Raw genomic sequence first — 15,988 nt, 5'->3', positions numbered from 1 at the left:
TCACATCGGAAACAGTGGACCTAGGGATGTTTAGGAGTGTGGAAATCTCGCGTTCAGACGTATGACACAAGTGACACCCAATCACCTGACGACGTTCGAGGTCCGTGAGTTTCGCGGAGCGCCCCATTCTGTTCTCTCACGATGTCTAATGACTACTGAGTCGGTGGTATCGAGTACCTGGTAGTAGATGACAGCGCAATGCACCTAATATGAGAAACGTATGTTTTTGGTGGTCTCCGGATACTTTTGATCACATAGTGTAACAACAGAATTTGGCACGTCTCATACTGCGTGTAATTGCTGTCTACCTGTGCAATGTACTACTTTGCGGCGCTGAAGTGCTCATTTCGGCACTGGGCAATGAACAAATTATTTTTTATCCGTTTTTTTGTCGCCGTGTTGCGCCTCGATCGAACTACAGACGGCCATCAGCTTTTCTAACGTCTGCTGGTATCATCTGGACGAGTGTACCTGCCGTTAGATTTTCTAACAGAGCTGAAACAATAAATTTACGCTCAGAAGAAAGAGGAGCATGAAGTGCGAGATGGTCACACGGAGATAAATATCAGAAAAATGATTTCATCCACTGACAAACATAAGAAAACAACACGTCTGTTTTACGTCCTAACAACTGACATACAAAGCCGTATGCGATGACATGGCCCATAACAATATGCACACTAACATACGCTCATTTGATTTCCATCACGACAGAAATTTTATAAGCCAACTGTTATTATTTTTTCATTCGATGCCACTTTTAGGAATACAAGATTGGTCTTTAAGGCTATGTTTTCCCAAATACTATACGGAGATGTTATATTGTGTCGTAAGTGTTCATTGCAGCGTCGTACTGTAGTAATTACCTCAATGGAAAGAATACTAAATGACTACAAACTCGGGCGTCAGCTTTTGATCGTGTACTACCGGCAGTCTTCATTTCTGTCCGCACTGCGATACGTGCCTGCGGGCAGCTCACGCTCCACGTTGGACTAGAATCGTGAAATTTGACAAGATGGCAATTATACCGTACGAAAAAATATTTCTTTTTGTCATCTGCTGTCTGACTGTCTGTCTGTTCGTCTGTTAAGACCCCTTTTTCTCAGGAGCGGGAAGACGTGTCAAGTCAAAATTTGTGTTACATACTAAGGTCTACTGTCCTTTGGCGATGTAAAAAAACCTTAAGCTTCCACGTCAATGCAGTCGAAAGATAAGGCTATTTATGTCACATATTTTGTTGCTCGCAAATCACTCGTGCAAACTCATAGGGTACGTCCCGTTGGTTAAGAATCATCAAAATTGATAAGATGCAGGGTTTCACAGTACAACTAAAGGAAAAAATTCGATAATTTTTAGTTTGTTATTATACAAAGCAAGAGAGTTCTTTCGTATTTTGTTATCTGAATTGAAACTTAAAATTAAAACATTCTCGAAAGTCTTGGGGTTCTCGGGACCGATATCATGCCAGCACTAATGTCGATAAAAGGCAAAAATCCTCGAAAATTTAGTTTCCCCCGATGAATGAAACGTCTATAATCATAATCAAGTTTGTATAGAATCTTCAGAGAGCGGTTCCTATTCGCAAGTGGCTAGTTTTTTTCTTCTCATGTCGATGCAGCCAATGCTTTCAGCTGCCCTAAATTGAAAAATCTCTAAACTGGTTCTCTGACTTCATTGTTAACTTGAACAGTTTCCTTTTTCGTGTCTTCATTGTTCATTATTGTAATTTTCTTCTAGTTGATTTTCAGGTTCTGTTAATACTCCCATTTGTTGCTCGTTTATCTGCTCGTCTGGCAAACAGTGCAATTTCATCAGCAAAATTCGGTTCAGATACCTTTCGGACCACCCTGATTTAGGTTCTACGCGATTCCCTTAAATCGCTAAAGCCAAAGGCCGGGAGGATTCCTTTAAAATGGACAAGGTCGAATTTCTTCCCCAATCCGAACACGAGCACCATATCTGATAACCTCGTCGTCGACGGGACGTTAACCAATAACCTTCCTTGCATGAGCCAAACGAAGTTGTTACTGGTATGTTCGATTGGCACTTATTCCTCCTTCGATGCCCCAGTTGAAGGGATTGAAAACTTTACTAGATTTGCCAGGAATGGTTCTGAGGATGCGGAATCTCCTCTTTTACTTTGGAAATCCTGACTATTGCCTATTGAGTTTAGTGGGAAAGCGTAATTTACGTTCTATAAGGGCGATTTCTTTTTCACTTCAACAGTAGGTTTGAATTGCTATCAGACTGGCGCCTCTCACGTTATTACTTATGTCACGAACTATATGCTGCGCACCCTTGGTTCAGAACGGTTGTTATTGCCGACGGAGGTGTGGTCCTTGGAGAAGTGCAAGTGCTAGAAGGGCGCGCCACAGACCGCTTGCTGTCACGTTCGCGTGATGCAGCAAGGTCTGCCGGCGCCAGATGAACGGGACTCGTATTGACCAAACGCTTCGTGCTTCAAGGCGCGCGTCCCGGTTACCAAGAGTTTACAGAGGTCAAGCCAACTTTAAAGCGCGCACCGCCTTTATTGGTTAAGTTGCTTGATGCTGGAAACATTGCCATACGGCGAGGAGAGGACAAGCACCCACTACAATGTTCGAATTGCCGTCTCTTATCGTCAACGTAGATATTGGTATTTGCTCACTAGACTGCATAGATTTAAGATGACATATGAAAGAACGCAGTATCGCCTTACAAAGGACTGCATGTGTCTCAGATCGAAAGAGCAATATTCTGACTCGTGTACATTCTTAAGAACGCCGAAGCTTGTACTAATTTTATCAGTCTCTCCATTACTCTCGCGATATATCCTAACTTAAATACGGCACTCTGCTTACTACACGGAACAAAAATGTAGAGACGGGTTTCGTTATCATAATCTCCAGTAATACCGAAGTTTATTTATTTATTTTTTATTTTGCGTATGGCAATACAGCGACAATATTTTATATAAGTACAACAATGTGTAAACGAAATGTATAAAACAAAACAATGTGTTAATAGTAAATGTGTAAAAAAACAAGTAATAGCACAAAAGGATAAAGTACAAACACTCAAGACAAAATAACTACACGTTAAAGGCTTGGCAAGCCTGACTAGAAACTCATTCATATATTTAAAGCTCAATATCTAGATTGCACAGCCAATCCAAAGCAGAGGGTTTCACATATATAACCTTAGAGACAGGTCCGGTGTATCTTCTTAAGGGGCATTCCTCAATAATATGGCGGGCGATCTGTTCTGGTCCTCCACAGTCACAGGCTGGTGAGTCGCATAGACCTCACTTGTACTTATATGCGTTGCATCTTGCATGGCCCGTTCTGATACAGTTTAATTTAGTCCAGGTACATCTCTTCAGGTCAAAGCCCGGTAATTCCAGAGTAGGAACTTGGATACCTAGTTTATTAATTCCAGAATCATTCCAAAAGTGCCGTCATTGCTCCTTGATGTAAGGTTGACGTTCTTGTGTATTAACCCATATTGGCTTCCGTGACTTCAAGGGGGTCGATGGTATTTCGTTCAAAACATCATGGATTGGTAGATTCTGTGGGTAATCGGAGTCACGAATTTTTTACCACTCTCTTGCTGCTGCTTCTTGCCTTCTCGCCGGCCGCGGTGGTCTCGCGGTTCTAGGCGCTCAGTCCGGAACCGCGCGACTGCTACGGTCGCAGGTTCGAATCCTGCCTCGGGCATGGATGTATGTGATGTCCTTAGGTTAGTTAGGTTTAAGTAGTTCTAAGTTCTAGGGGACTGATGACCACAGATGTTAAGTTCCATAGTGCTCAGAGCCATTTTTTTACCTTCTCAATTGTGGAGGTTGGATATTGCTTAGAGTATGCAGCCAAGGGACTGGGGTGGATTTAATAGTACCCGTTATTATCTGCATACACTCTTTCAGCTTGACGTCGATTTTCTTAGTATGAGTGCTCGAATGCCAGACAGCAGAGCAATATTAGGCAATAGGATATACCTGGGCTATTGCGGCAGTACGTTACGTGGATGCTTGAGCTCCCTAAGTCGAGCCAGCCAATTTTCTCAGGATGTTGTTGCGACTCTTAAGCTTTTCGCTTACGTTTCCTAGATGTTTTTTGTAAGTCACGGAGCGGTCTAGTGTTATGCCAAGGTATTTGGGGTTGAAGTTGTGTTTGATTCTTTGTTCACAGAAGTTCACATTCAGTTCCTGGTGGGCCATTTTATTGTTAAGTGGAAAGCACACACCTCAGTGTTGGTTGGATTAGGGCAGAGTCGCCATTTTTTATAATAGGAATTCAAGGACTCCAGATCTTCTGTGAGTACGTTCGCTCCTTCCTCAAGTGTTTTAGTTTGTACAACTAGTGCCAAATCATAGGCGTAGCAAAATTTCCTGCTGACTGTATTTGGCAAGTCGCTAGTATACAAGTTAAAAAGGGTTGGAGCCAACACAGATCCTTGAGGAACGCCATTTTTATTTTATACGATCTGCTGATGTTGTAATACTGAAGTCAATCATATTGTCAGAATATTTAGCCGAGCGGTCTAAGGCACTGCAGTCATGGACGGTGCGGATGGTCCCGGCGGAGGTTCGAGTCCTCCCTCAGGCATTGGTGTGTGTGTTTGTGCTTAGGATAATTTAGGTTCAGTAGTATGTAAGCTTAGGGACTGATGACCTTAGCAGTTAAGTCCCATAAGATTTCACACACATTTGAACATTTTTTGTCAGAATATCTCTGCATGACACTTGTCGCGCTGATGTTTTTATAAGTAGACTTCGTACCGTTTTTGTGATGATGATGGTTAGTATGAAGCTAAGTAGAAACTTTTTTGGAGTTCTTGTGTTTTCATGGCTTACGTTCTTTGCATCAGATAAGGGTCCTTTTAATTTTCAAAAGTATTCTTGGAGTTCTGCAGTATTTATGTAATTTCCAGTGTGAGTAACCTCATCAATACATTTTATTTTACGGTACCTGTCATGTGACGTTAAAATATTTCACTTGTAAAAAACAATAGTATGATTTTAATTTGCATAACAGTGGATTGTTATAGCACCACTTTTGGTACACTACTGGCTATTAAAATTGCTACACCAAGAAGAAATGCAGATGATAAACTGACATGTGATTACATTTTCACGCAATTTTGGTGCATAGATCCTGCGAAATCAGTACTCAGAACAACCACCTCTGGCCGTAATAACGGCCTTGATACGCCTGGGCATTGAGTCAAACACAGCTTGGATGGCGTGTACAGGTACAGCTGCCCATGTAGCTTCAACACGATACCACAGTTCATCAAGAGTAGTGACTGGCGTATTGTGACGAGCCAGTTGCTTGGCCACCATTGACCAGACGTTTTCAATTGGTGAGAGATCTGGAGAATGTGCTGGCCAGGGCAGCAGTCGAACATTTTCTGTATCCAGAAAGGCCCGTACAGGACCTGCAACATGCGGTCGTGCATTATCCTGCTGAAACGTAGGGTTTCGCAGGGATCGAATGGAGGGTAGAGCCACGGGTCGTAACACATCTGAAATGTAACGTCCACTGTTCAAAGTGCCGTCAGTGCGAACAACAGGTGACCCAGACGTGTAACCAATGGCACCTCCTACAATCACGCCGGGTGATACGCCAGTATGGCGATGACGAATGCACGCTTCCAATGTGCGTACATGGCAATTTTGCCAAACACGGATTCGACCATCATGATGCTGTAAACAGAACCTGGATACATCCGAAAAAATGACGTTTTGCCATTCGTGCACCCAGGTTCGTCGTTGAGTACACCATCACAGACGCTCCTGTCTGTGATGCAGCGTCAAGGGTAACCGCAGGCATGGTCTCCGAGCTGATAGTCCATTCTGCTGCAAACGTCGTCGAACTGTTCGTGCAGATGGTTGTTGTCTTGCAAACGTCCCTATCTGTTGACTCAGGGATCGAGACGTGGCTGCACGATTCGTTACAGCCATGCGTATAAGATGCCTGTCATCTCGACTGATAGTGATACGAGGCCGTTGGGATCCAGCACGGCGTTCCTTATTACCCTCCTGATCCCATCGATTCCATGTTCTGCTAACAGTCGTTGGATCTCGACCAACGCGAGCAACAATGTCGCGATACGATAAACCGCAATCACGAAAGGCTACAATCCGACCTTTTCAAAGTCGGAAACGTGATGGTACGCATTTCTCCTCTTTACACGAGGCATCACAACAACGTTTCACTAGGCAACGCCGGTCAACTGCTGTTTGTGTATGAGAAACCGGTTGGAAACTTTCCTCATATCAGGACGTTGTAGGTGTCGCCACCGGCGCTAACCTTGTGTGAATACTCTGAAAAGCTAATCATTTGCATATCACAGCATCTTCTTCTTGTCGGTTAAATTTCAGGTCTGTAGCACGTCATCTCCGTGGTGTAGCAATTGTAATGGTCAGTAGTGTATTAAACAACCTGCAATCCAGAGTCGCGACAGCAGTTCTTGATGAAAGAACGATAAACAATAAATGAAACTGTCCAGTCTCTGACTGATGACCATAGCTGTTAATTCCCATAGTGCTCAGAGCCATTTGAACCATTTGTCCAGCCTCTGCGTGTACACGATGACGATTCTATTAGACGTTAGCAAAATTCGACACGAGAAGCCACATACCTAAGTGCATCTGTAAAAGCCCCCTTGGGTGAAGGTTGTAAAAATATAATAATTACATTACGTCTCCAGGATCGGCACTCGAATATCACCTTACGTGCCTAGCATATAACAAGCTGCGCGATTTCTACTTTTGCAACCATAATATCTGTTTCTCTGTTCTGTTCAATAGTTTACCTTATACCAGCATCAGCCAAAAAAATGTGTAGGCTACATTCTTTGTGAGACTGTATCGGGATGTCGATAATGTCAATCGATCTGAATTACAAGTATGTTTTGGTATGGTCTTTCGCTCAACAAATGTCGCTACTTTCATCCCCGTTGCAAGAAAACAAAATGGCTGCAGCACGTTTGACTTTCAAGTAGTGGAAAGTGGTTTATCAAGTCCAGTAATGCCATTGAAGTGCAGCGTCACTGGAGGGGAGAGTTTGAAATAGAACCCCTAATCTGCCTAGCAATTAAACGCGTTGTTGATAATTTTGAGGGACATGGAACGATTTGTGATCATCACAAAGCGAGATCTGGAAGTCGCGTACAGCTACAAGTTCTGCTTCGTCGGTTCCCGTGTCGTATAAGGTTGTTACTTGTCCACAGACGTCTGCAGTTCAATGTGCACGTGGAGCTAGGATTAGAAGTACAAGTGTAAGATGAATTCTAACGCTGCTAAGTTGGATGTTTACATCCTACGCTATCAGTGATGACGATCCTGACCGTCGGATACAGCTTTGCGAGTGGTATCAGCAAATGGTGGTGACTCAAGATGACCAATTTGTGACGAATATAGTGTGGTCTGGTGAGGCCCAGTTTAAATTTAATGGAACGGAGAATCGGTATAACTGCGGCTTCTGAGCACCGTAGAATGTGCATGTTCATTCGGATAAGTTGGTTAGCTTATCAGAGATTCATGTGTGGTGTGGACAACCATCTAGGGGCTTAGTAGAACTCTTTGTAAGAGGTCCACGATTAAGGAATTTATTGCTAGCGCACTCGAGCAGATATAATTTCGATGGATTACTCACGCGCTGCCTGCGATATGTAAGCTATAAGAGAATCTCAGACCAGAGAGCAGTGTTGGCTGCAGTAAGAGCTGTGTCAATAGTAGGAGTAAGTAGTAGCTAGCAGTCGTGTGTGTCGAGTTGGCTGGGCCGGTCGTGGGAAGCGATTGCGGTGCCTGAGCGATATACACTCCTGGAAATTGAAATAAGAACACCGTGAATTCATTGTCCCAGGAAGGGGAAACTTTATTGAGACATTCCTGGGGTCAGATACATCACATGATCACACTGACAGAACCACAGGCACATAGACACAGGCAACAGAGCATGCACAATGTCGGCACTAGTACAGTGTATATCCACCTTTCGCAGCAATGCAGGCTGCTATTCTCCCATGGACACGATCGTAGAGATGCTGGATGTAGTCCTGTGGAACGGCTTGCCATGCCATTTCCACCTGGCGCCTCAGTTGGACCAGCGTTCGTGCTGGACGTGCAGACCGCGTGAGACGACGCTTCATCCAGTCCCAAACATGCTCAATGGGGGACAGATCCGGAGATCTTGCTGGCCAGGGTAGTTGACTTACACCTTCTAGAGCACGTTGGGTGGCACGGGATACATGCGGACGTGCATTGTCCTGTTGGAACAGCAAGTTCCCTTGCCGGTCTAGGAATGGTAGAACGATGGGTTCGATGACGGTTTGGATGTACCGTGCACTATTCAGTGTCCCCTCGACGATCACCAGTGGTGTACGGCCAGTGTAGGAGATCGCTCCCCACACCATGATGCCGGGTGTTGGCCCTGTGTGCCTCAGTCGTATGCAGTCCTGATTGTGGCGCTCACCTGCACGGCGCCAAACACGCATACGACCATCATTGGCACCAAGGCAGAAGCGACTCTCATCGCTGAAGACGACACGTCTCCATTCGTCCCTCCATTCATGCCTGTCGCGACACCACTGGAGGCGGGTTGCACGATGTTGGGGCGTGAGCGGAAGACGGCCTAACGGTGTGTGGGACCGTAGCCCAGCTTCATGGAGACGGTTGCGAATGGTCCTCGCCGATACCCCAGGAGCAACAGTGTCCCTAATTTGCTGGGAAGTGGCGGTGCGGTCCCCTACGGCACTGCGTAGGATCCTACGGTCTTGGCGTGCATCCGTGCGTCGCTGCGGTCCGGTCCCAGGTCGACGGGCACGTGCACCTTCCGCCGACCACTGGCGACAACATCGATGTACTGTGGAGACCTCACGCCCCACGTGTTGAGCAATTCGGCGGTACGTCCACCCGGCCTCCCGCATGCCCACTATACGCCCTCGCTCAAAGTCCGTCAACTGCACATACGGTTCACGTTCACGCTGTCGCGGCATGCTACCAGTGTTAAAGACTGCGATGGAGCTCCGTATGCCACAGCAAACTGGCTGACACTGACGGCGGCGGTGCACAAATGCTGCGCAGCTAGCGCCATTCGACGGCCAACACCGCGGTTCCTGGTGTGTCCGCTGTGCCGTGCGTGTGATCATTGCTTGTACAGCCCTCTCGCAGTGTCCGGAGCAAGTATGGTGGGTCTGACACACCGGTGTCAATGTGTTCTTTTTTCCATTTCCAGGAGTGTAGTATAAGGTAAAAGCAGCCTCGCGCATATGTACTATTGTTATATCAAGTCTCATGTAAATGTTTTAAAAAATCTCTTAATAATAATATTTTTTATAAAAATTAACTTTTGACAATCATTCTTCTCAATTTAAAGAATTTACTAATTTCTCCAATCCATGGTCATCCCGATTACTGTAAAGAAAAATCAGTTGTTTCTTTTTATACATGACAAACCTATCGGCCAGCATTGCACTGGCCTGTGCCAGAAAAATTTCTTATAGGAGCAGATATGTATGCGTTATCCGGCAACCTTATTGAGGTAAGAATTTTCGATTTATTCAGAATGATCTTTCAGGGCCATGACGCAGCACTGCTGACGTCCAAATTTAGCAGTTTAGATTCACACTCAGTTAATTATTGAAGGGATATATGTGAGCCAGAGTTTTATTGAGAGATTAGTAACATTTTATTGTTCCAAGGTTACGGAAGTAAACTGTTGGTAGGTTACGCTGAATGTGAATTGTATATATAATTATACTTATTTTTACTGTTGGGAGGTTACACCTTTTCTTTGATGATGCCTTCATTGTAAAGAGTACCTGGAAATATTTCGCGAGTTAATTTTACCGTGTGTGTGTGCTTTATGGAGATGATGATGTCTTCTGCCAACAGGATGGGGCGCCACCTCACTATCAGCCCGCCATACGAACTTTCCTGGATGAAAATCTGGAGAGACATAATATTGAACGAAAAGGGTCCTCTGAGTCCACCCTTCCCGCGGTCGCCAGATCTAACCTCTATCGACTTTTACTTGTGATGAGCTGTGAATGATGAAGTCTATCGACTTACGCAGCGCACATCTCGATTGAAACATTGTCTGGTGTAGCTGAGGTCACCAGTTTCAGTCACCCTGTCTTGGTGCTGGTCAACTACGTACTTCCTTCTAGTGTCGCGTCGTATGTATTAGATGTCTCACCTTTAGGTCTTTCACAAAGTGGCCAGTGGTTTCAGAAGAAACCTATGTAATTCTTGTTTGTCATCATTTTGCGGTCTTTACGATGTGTCTTTCGTACTGCCTTATCTAGAAGATTTAGTCCTATGCTACAAAATATGGTGCATAAGTTTGCCCCTTTAGTATAACTTTATTAATTTGTTCACGTCCTTTGGTTGGTTGGTTTGGGGAAGGAGACCAGATAGCGTGGTCATCGGTCTCATCGGATTAGGGAAGGATGGGGAAGGAAGTCGGCCGTGCCCTTTCAGAGGAACCATCCCGGCATTGGCCTGGAGTGATTTAGGGAAATCACGGAAAACCTAAATCAGGATGGCCGGACGCGGGATTGAACCGTCGTCCTCCCGAATGCGAGTCCAGTGTCTAACCACTGCGTCACCTCGCTCTCACGTCCTTTGGTAGTATATGCACTGGCATTATTAAACTTTTCACGTGGTATTTGTAGCAGCTCTTAATTACCTAGTTAAAAATTTTTCGTTCGTGACTTGTGCATATAGCTTAACGCGAACACAAGATTAACGAGAAACCAATACTGAATATTTGTGTCGAATTAGAGATATTTTCTCAGATACCCCATCGTGGGAGTGCTGTATATATGATCATCCTCGCTTGTACAGGCGAATACCTCGCTAAGTGCCTATGTGCTTCGGGAAAAATTAAAAAAAAAAACGAAAAAACACACAACAGAATTTACTTGATTAACTGATGGCGCGCTCTGCAGTTACTTAAATTAAGGCGGCGCTGTGGCGACAGGCGGAACAATCGGCTGCATTTAGCAGCAAGAACGTGCGCCCAATACATAGAGACCAAACACTCACCAGATGTGAACTCTTCAATCGACTCTTTAACAACAGCGACTAAAAGAAAAGTATTTTTCTGTTATTTAGAGTTTACATTCCTACACTGCAAATGCTCCTTCAAAAATGTGTCCGACAGCATACTAATTGGTCACCCTATATCACCGCATTTTTATCTCTTGCCTCATGAAATAGTATTTTATGCAAAACATAACTTGACTGACATTCTGCATGTCGCGTACGTACATTGAATTTGACGCTATTAATACACTTAAAATTTTTGCCCTTTAACTTGTCCGAAGATGAATTATTGCGCTGTTTAACATGCTGTATATAGATTTCAGTACGTTCTGATCTATTTGTCTTCCATGAAATAAAAAATGAAATTTCCAAGACACACACTCCGTCAAATTAAACAAACTGAAACGTTCATCCATTTGGTATATTTGGGGAAATACAAAGAGTACAGACGCTGAGGACTGCCTGGAACGCATTAATTGTTTAATATCGATAAAATATATTGACAGACACAGAAAGCGGGCTCTGATACACCGGGTTTCTGGTTTAGAATGTGGCGGTGGTCGAATCAATGAACGGAAAGGTTGAAAATCATAGATTTTGCCACGTTTCTATTTTAAACTAAATATAAGATAATTATTTAAATGAAAAACATTTTAATATAACACGTTTTAAGAACGACCAATAAAGTACAAAATAATTTTGCCTAACTCCATAAAGATTCCTAATCCCATATACATAGTCCCGAAAATTTGTGTGTGACAGAACTTTTAAAAGTTAAAAAAAAAAGAAACGAAGAACGTAGGGCGCTTGCAATAGATAACTGATCCATGAATAGCTCACGGAAATCACTAACATTATTATTGCACTGCATATGATATGAACTGTGATGTGATTTAACTCAATGACAGTTATTTCAAATGGTTCAAATGGCTCTGAGCACTATGGGACTTAACATCTATGGTCATCAGTCCCCTAGAACTTAGAACTACTTAAACCTAACTAACCTAAGGACAGCACACAACACCCAGTCATCATGAGGCAGAGAAAATCCCTGACCCCGCCGGGAATCGAACCCGGGAACCCGGGCGCGGGAAGCGAGAACGCTACCGCGCGACCACGAGCTGCGGACGACAGCTATTTTCGACGCTTCTTACTATTATCTATTGCATGAGCCCCATGTTTTTCGTTTTAAATTTCAAAAGTATTACCACAGCTATTAAAAATTCCCAAGCAAAATATTCAAGACTACCTCTTTGGGTTTAGGAATCTGTATGGGGCAAGGAAAAATTATTTTTTTTACTTCCTAGTTCATTTTAAAAGGGTTATACAAAGAAGTGTTTTATTTAAATAATTATTTTCTTCTTTTTAGTGTTGTGTGTCTGTGTGAAATTTTTCAACTGATTTCAAAAATTCTGATGTGATTACAATAAAGAAATGTGGTAGATTTCAGGTTTATTTCAGTTTCCCTTCAACTGAGTCAACCAATATATTGCTTCCTATGACGAACATCTGGCGAAAAGACTGTGAAAGAAAAAATGAGACAGAATCGAGATCTCGCGGAGGCTTGACAACAATCGTTCTTACTTCGAAACATTCACTACTGAAGCAGGAAAAAGAGGGAAGTAGCAGTGGTACACAAAATACTCTCCGCTACACACTAGACAAGAAAGCGAGTTAATACTGCATTGTCATCCAGTTATGAGGTATGTTGAAAGTTTCAAGTCTCTAGCTCATTGTGAAGTTAGATTAAAATCAATTGCAAAATTTGTACTGAACAGAGAAACAGACAAGACAGCGACCTAATAAAAACGTGTTACAAAACTACAATTTTGTCCAGCAAGACCGACTGACCGATCGAGAAGCCGTATAGGTAAGGGACTGGATTTTTATTTGAGAGGAACCGGTCAAGTCACCGTCCGACCATCCAGATTTAAGTTTTCCGTAAATAGCTTAAGGCAAATGCTGGGATGGTTCCTTCTAAAGAGCACGGGCGACTTCCTTACCCCACTTTGGGCTTGTGTTATGTCTCAACGTCATCTTCGACTGGACTTTAAGCCCTAATCTTCTTTCCTTTAAATAGGATTGAAGTCAGATGGCCTGAGCGGCCTCATAAGCGATCTCATGTTCCCAACCTTTCTGACTCTAAAAAATGGCTCTGAGCACTATGGGACTCAACTGCTGTGGTCATAAGTCCCCTAGAACTTAGAACTACTTAAACCTAACTAACCTAAGGACATCACACACATCCCTGCCCGAGGCAGGATTCGAACCTGCGACCGTAGCGGTCGTGCGGTTCCAGACTATAGCGCCTTTAACCACTCGGCCACTCCGGCCGGCCTTTCTGACTCTATTTGTAGGGTAAAGGAGGGGGAGAGGAGGGGGGGTGAGATGGAATGGTACATTGTCTTCCTGGAGGTTCATGTCACCAGTTTAATACTATAGACAAACAGACGTATACACACGATCGAACATTAGATCCTGTACCGTTCACTACGAAAGGATGGCAAAGACATCAGGGAGCATATTTAAACCCACGTTACCATTCCCTGTACAAGAATACCTCTACCAAATGCCGGGACGACTCTCTGCTGGCAATTGGTATGTTTACTCATGTTCTCGTGTACCAGCTTACACCACTATCTGTCAGTGGAAGTAGGCCTGGTGGGCCGTCGCCGTTTTCAAGACACTTCGGTCACAACCTAAGTACACCCACAACCCCTATGATGTCATTTCCCACACCTCTCCCTACCCCCAACGCAAAACGGGCACTTATCCTAGGAGCTGGAAGGCACTGTGTCCGAGTCCCATTGTGCTTAATATTCTTAAACTCCAAAGAAACAATCCTAAATCCTGATAGTGGAAGGCATTAATTTTAATAAAAACATGACGGGATTCGAACTTAGGACCTTCTACTCCAATTTCACTACCGGACCCCCATGACACTAACATAGATGTGTTGCAATAGAGCAACTGCGGTGTGACACTGACGTCTCCCAAAATCATTAGGAAACAAAATTTAAGAAAATTAAACATGACGGTACCCAAACCCAGACCTTACACCTCTTAGAATAGATGGCAATCTTGGATTGGTGGCGGGTGAGATGTGTGCGTGTAACTAGGATGTGTCAAGCGTCTTGGAATCTGCGACACCCCACCACTACTATGCCAAGTGTAACTTGCAATCAAATCCCATAAACTGACAGTGCTTTACACACCACAGAAAACAGAATTCGGTAAAAGTTATATAAAGCCTCTCGCCTTTTTCGCGGTTTGTGTACAGCTTATACACAAAAATATACGTTAATTAATTTCAAATATGTATTTAATATTATACGATACAGATTTCCTGAATTCACATGTCAGCTTTAGTTTACTGAAGAAAACTGCGGAACAAGTTGGAAAAAACTGTTACACATAGTGGAAATGTGGCCCTCAGGCTATACTACAGGTCACTTTCTTCCCACAACCGTCGTTTCGTAATCACATTTGTTGACTTCACACAACTCTCAACCTAACCTTTCAGCCTGACGTACACCTCAGACTTTATTACAAATCAGTCAACTAACCAAGATCGGAGGAGGAGCAGCCGCATTATCACACTCTGGCCCAATGTTCTTCTATTAAGGAGTCCACTAATGCACGTATATAAAGTAATCACTTCAAGAAGCAGTGAATTTCTTCAGTTAGTCTCTTGATTAAAATGTTATTTAATTCAGAACTATTTATAACAATTTCATAGAAATTAGCTCAAAATAAACTTTATTACATAAATAAAGAACGAGAAAGTCGCTCAATTTAAAATCAACACAAGTCTGAAATGACTTACAACATTAATAACTTCAAACTGTGCATCTAGCGGACCGGGCAAGGAGGCGCAGTGGTTAGCACACTGGAATCGCTTTCGGGAGGACGACGGTTCAATCGCGCGTCCGGCCTTCCTGATTTAGGTTTTCTGTGATTTCCCTAAATCACTCCAGGTAAATTCCGAGATGACTCCTTTCAAAGGTTACGGCCGACTTCGTTCCCCATCCTTCCCTAACCCGATGAGACCGATGTCTTCGCTGTCTAGTCTCCTCCGCCAAAACATCCCAACCCAATCATATTGCGAAACTGTTCTCTTCGGCACCTTCACCTCATTTGTTTTTATTGATTCAAGAAACATCGCTACTAATATTTATGGTTACACGTAATTTCTGATTGTTGTATACGCTACTGGTCATTAAAATTGCTACACCAAGAAGAAATGTAGATAATAAACGGGTATTCATTGGAGAAATATATTATACTAGAAGTGACATGTGATTACATTTTCACTCAATTTGGGTGCATAGATCCTGACAAATCAGTTCCCAGAACAACCACCTCTGGTCGTTATAACGGCCTTGATACGCCTGGGCATTGAGTCAAACAGAGCTTGGATGGCGTGTACAGGTAAAGCTGTCCATGTAGCTTCAACACGATACCATAGCTCATCGAGAGTAGTGACTGGCGTATTGTGACGAGCCAGTTGCTCGGCCACTATTGACCAGACGTTTTCAGTTGGTGAGAGATCTGGAGAATGTGCTGGCCAGGGCAGCAGTCCAACATTTTCTGTATCCAGAAAGGCCCGTAAAGGACCTGCAACATGCGGTCGTGCATTATTCTGCTGAAATGTAGGGTTTCGCAGGGATCGAATGAAGGGTAGAGCCACGGCTCGTAACGCATCTGAAATGTAACGTCCACTGTTCAAAGTGCCGTTAATGCGAACAACAGGTGACCGAGACGTGTAACCAATGGCACCCCATACCATCACACCGCGTGATACGCCAGTATGGCGATGACGAATACACGCTTCCAATGTGCGTTCACCGCGATGTCGCCAAACACGGATTCGACCATCATGATGCTGTAAACAGAACCTGGCTTCATCCGAAAAAATGACGTTTTGCCATTCGTGCACCCAGGTTCGTCGTTGAG

At 43.8% G+C, this 15,988-nt stretch overlaps 1 non-coding gene across 1 annotated transcript; it reads right to left on the bottom strand.

Moving 5' to 3' along the window:
- Nucleotides 1-13,281: 13,281 nt before the first annotated feature.
- On the bottom strand, nucleotides 13,282-13,365 carry Trnas-gga (transfer RNA serine (anticodon GGA)). Its single transcript is given in 2 exon segments — nucleotides 13,282-13,316; nucleotides 13,326-13,365. It is a non-coding gene; the product is annotated as a tRNA-Ser (tRNA).
- Nucleotides 13,366-15,988: the final 2,623 nt, after the last annotated feature.

The sequence above is a fragment of the Schistocerca cancellata genome, chromosome 4 (genome assembly GCF_023864275.1).
Source record: "Schistocerca cancellata isolate TAMUIC-IGC-003103 chromosome 4, iqSchCanc2.1, whole genome shotgun sequence".
NCBI classification, from domain to species: domain Eukaryota; kingdom Metazoa; phylum Arthropoda; class Insecta; order Orthoptera; family Acrididae; genus Schistocerca; species Schistocerca cancellata.
The sequence above is the reverse complement of the archived record's forward strand: the minus strand, read 5'-3'. Positions and strand labels throughout refer to the sequence as shown.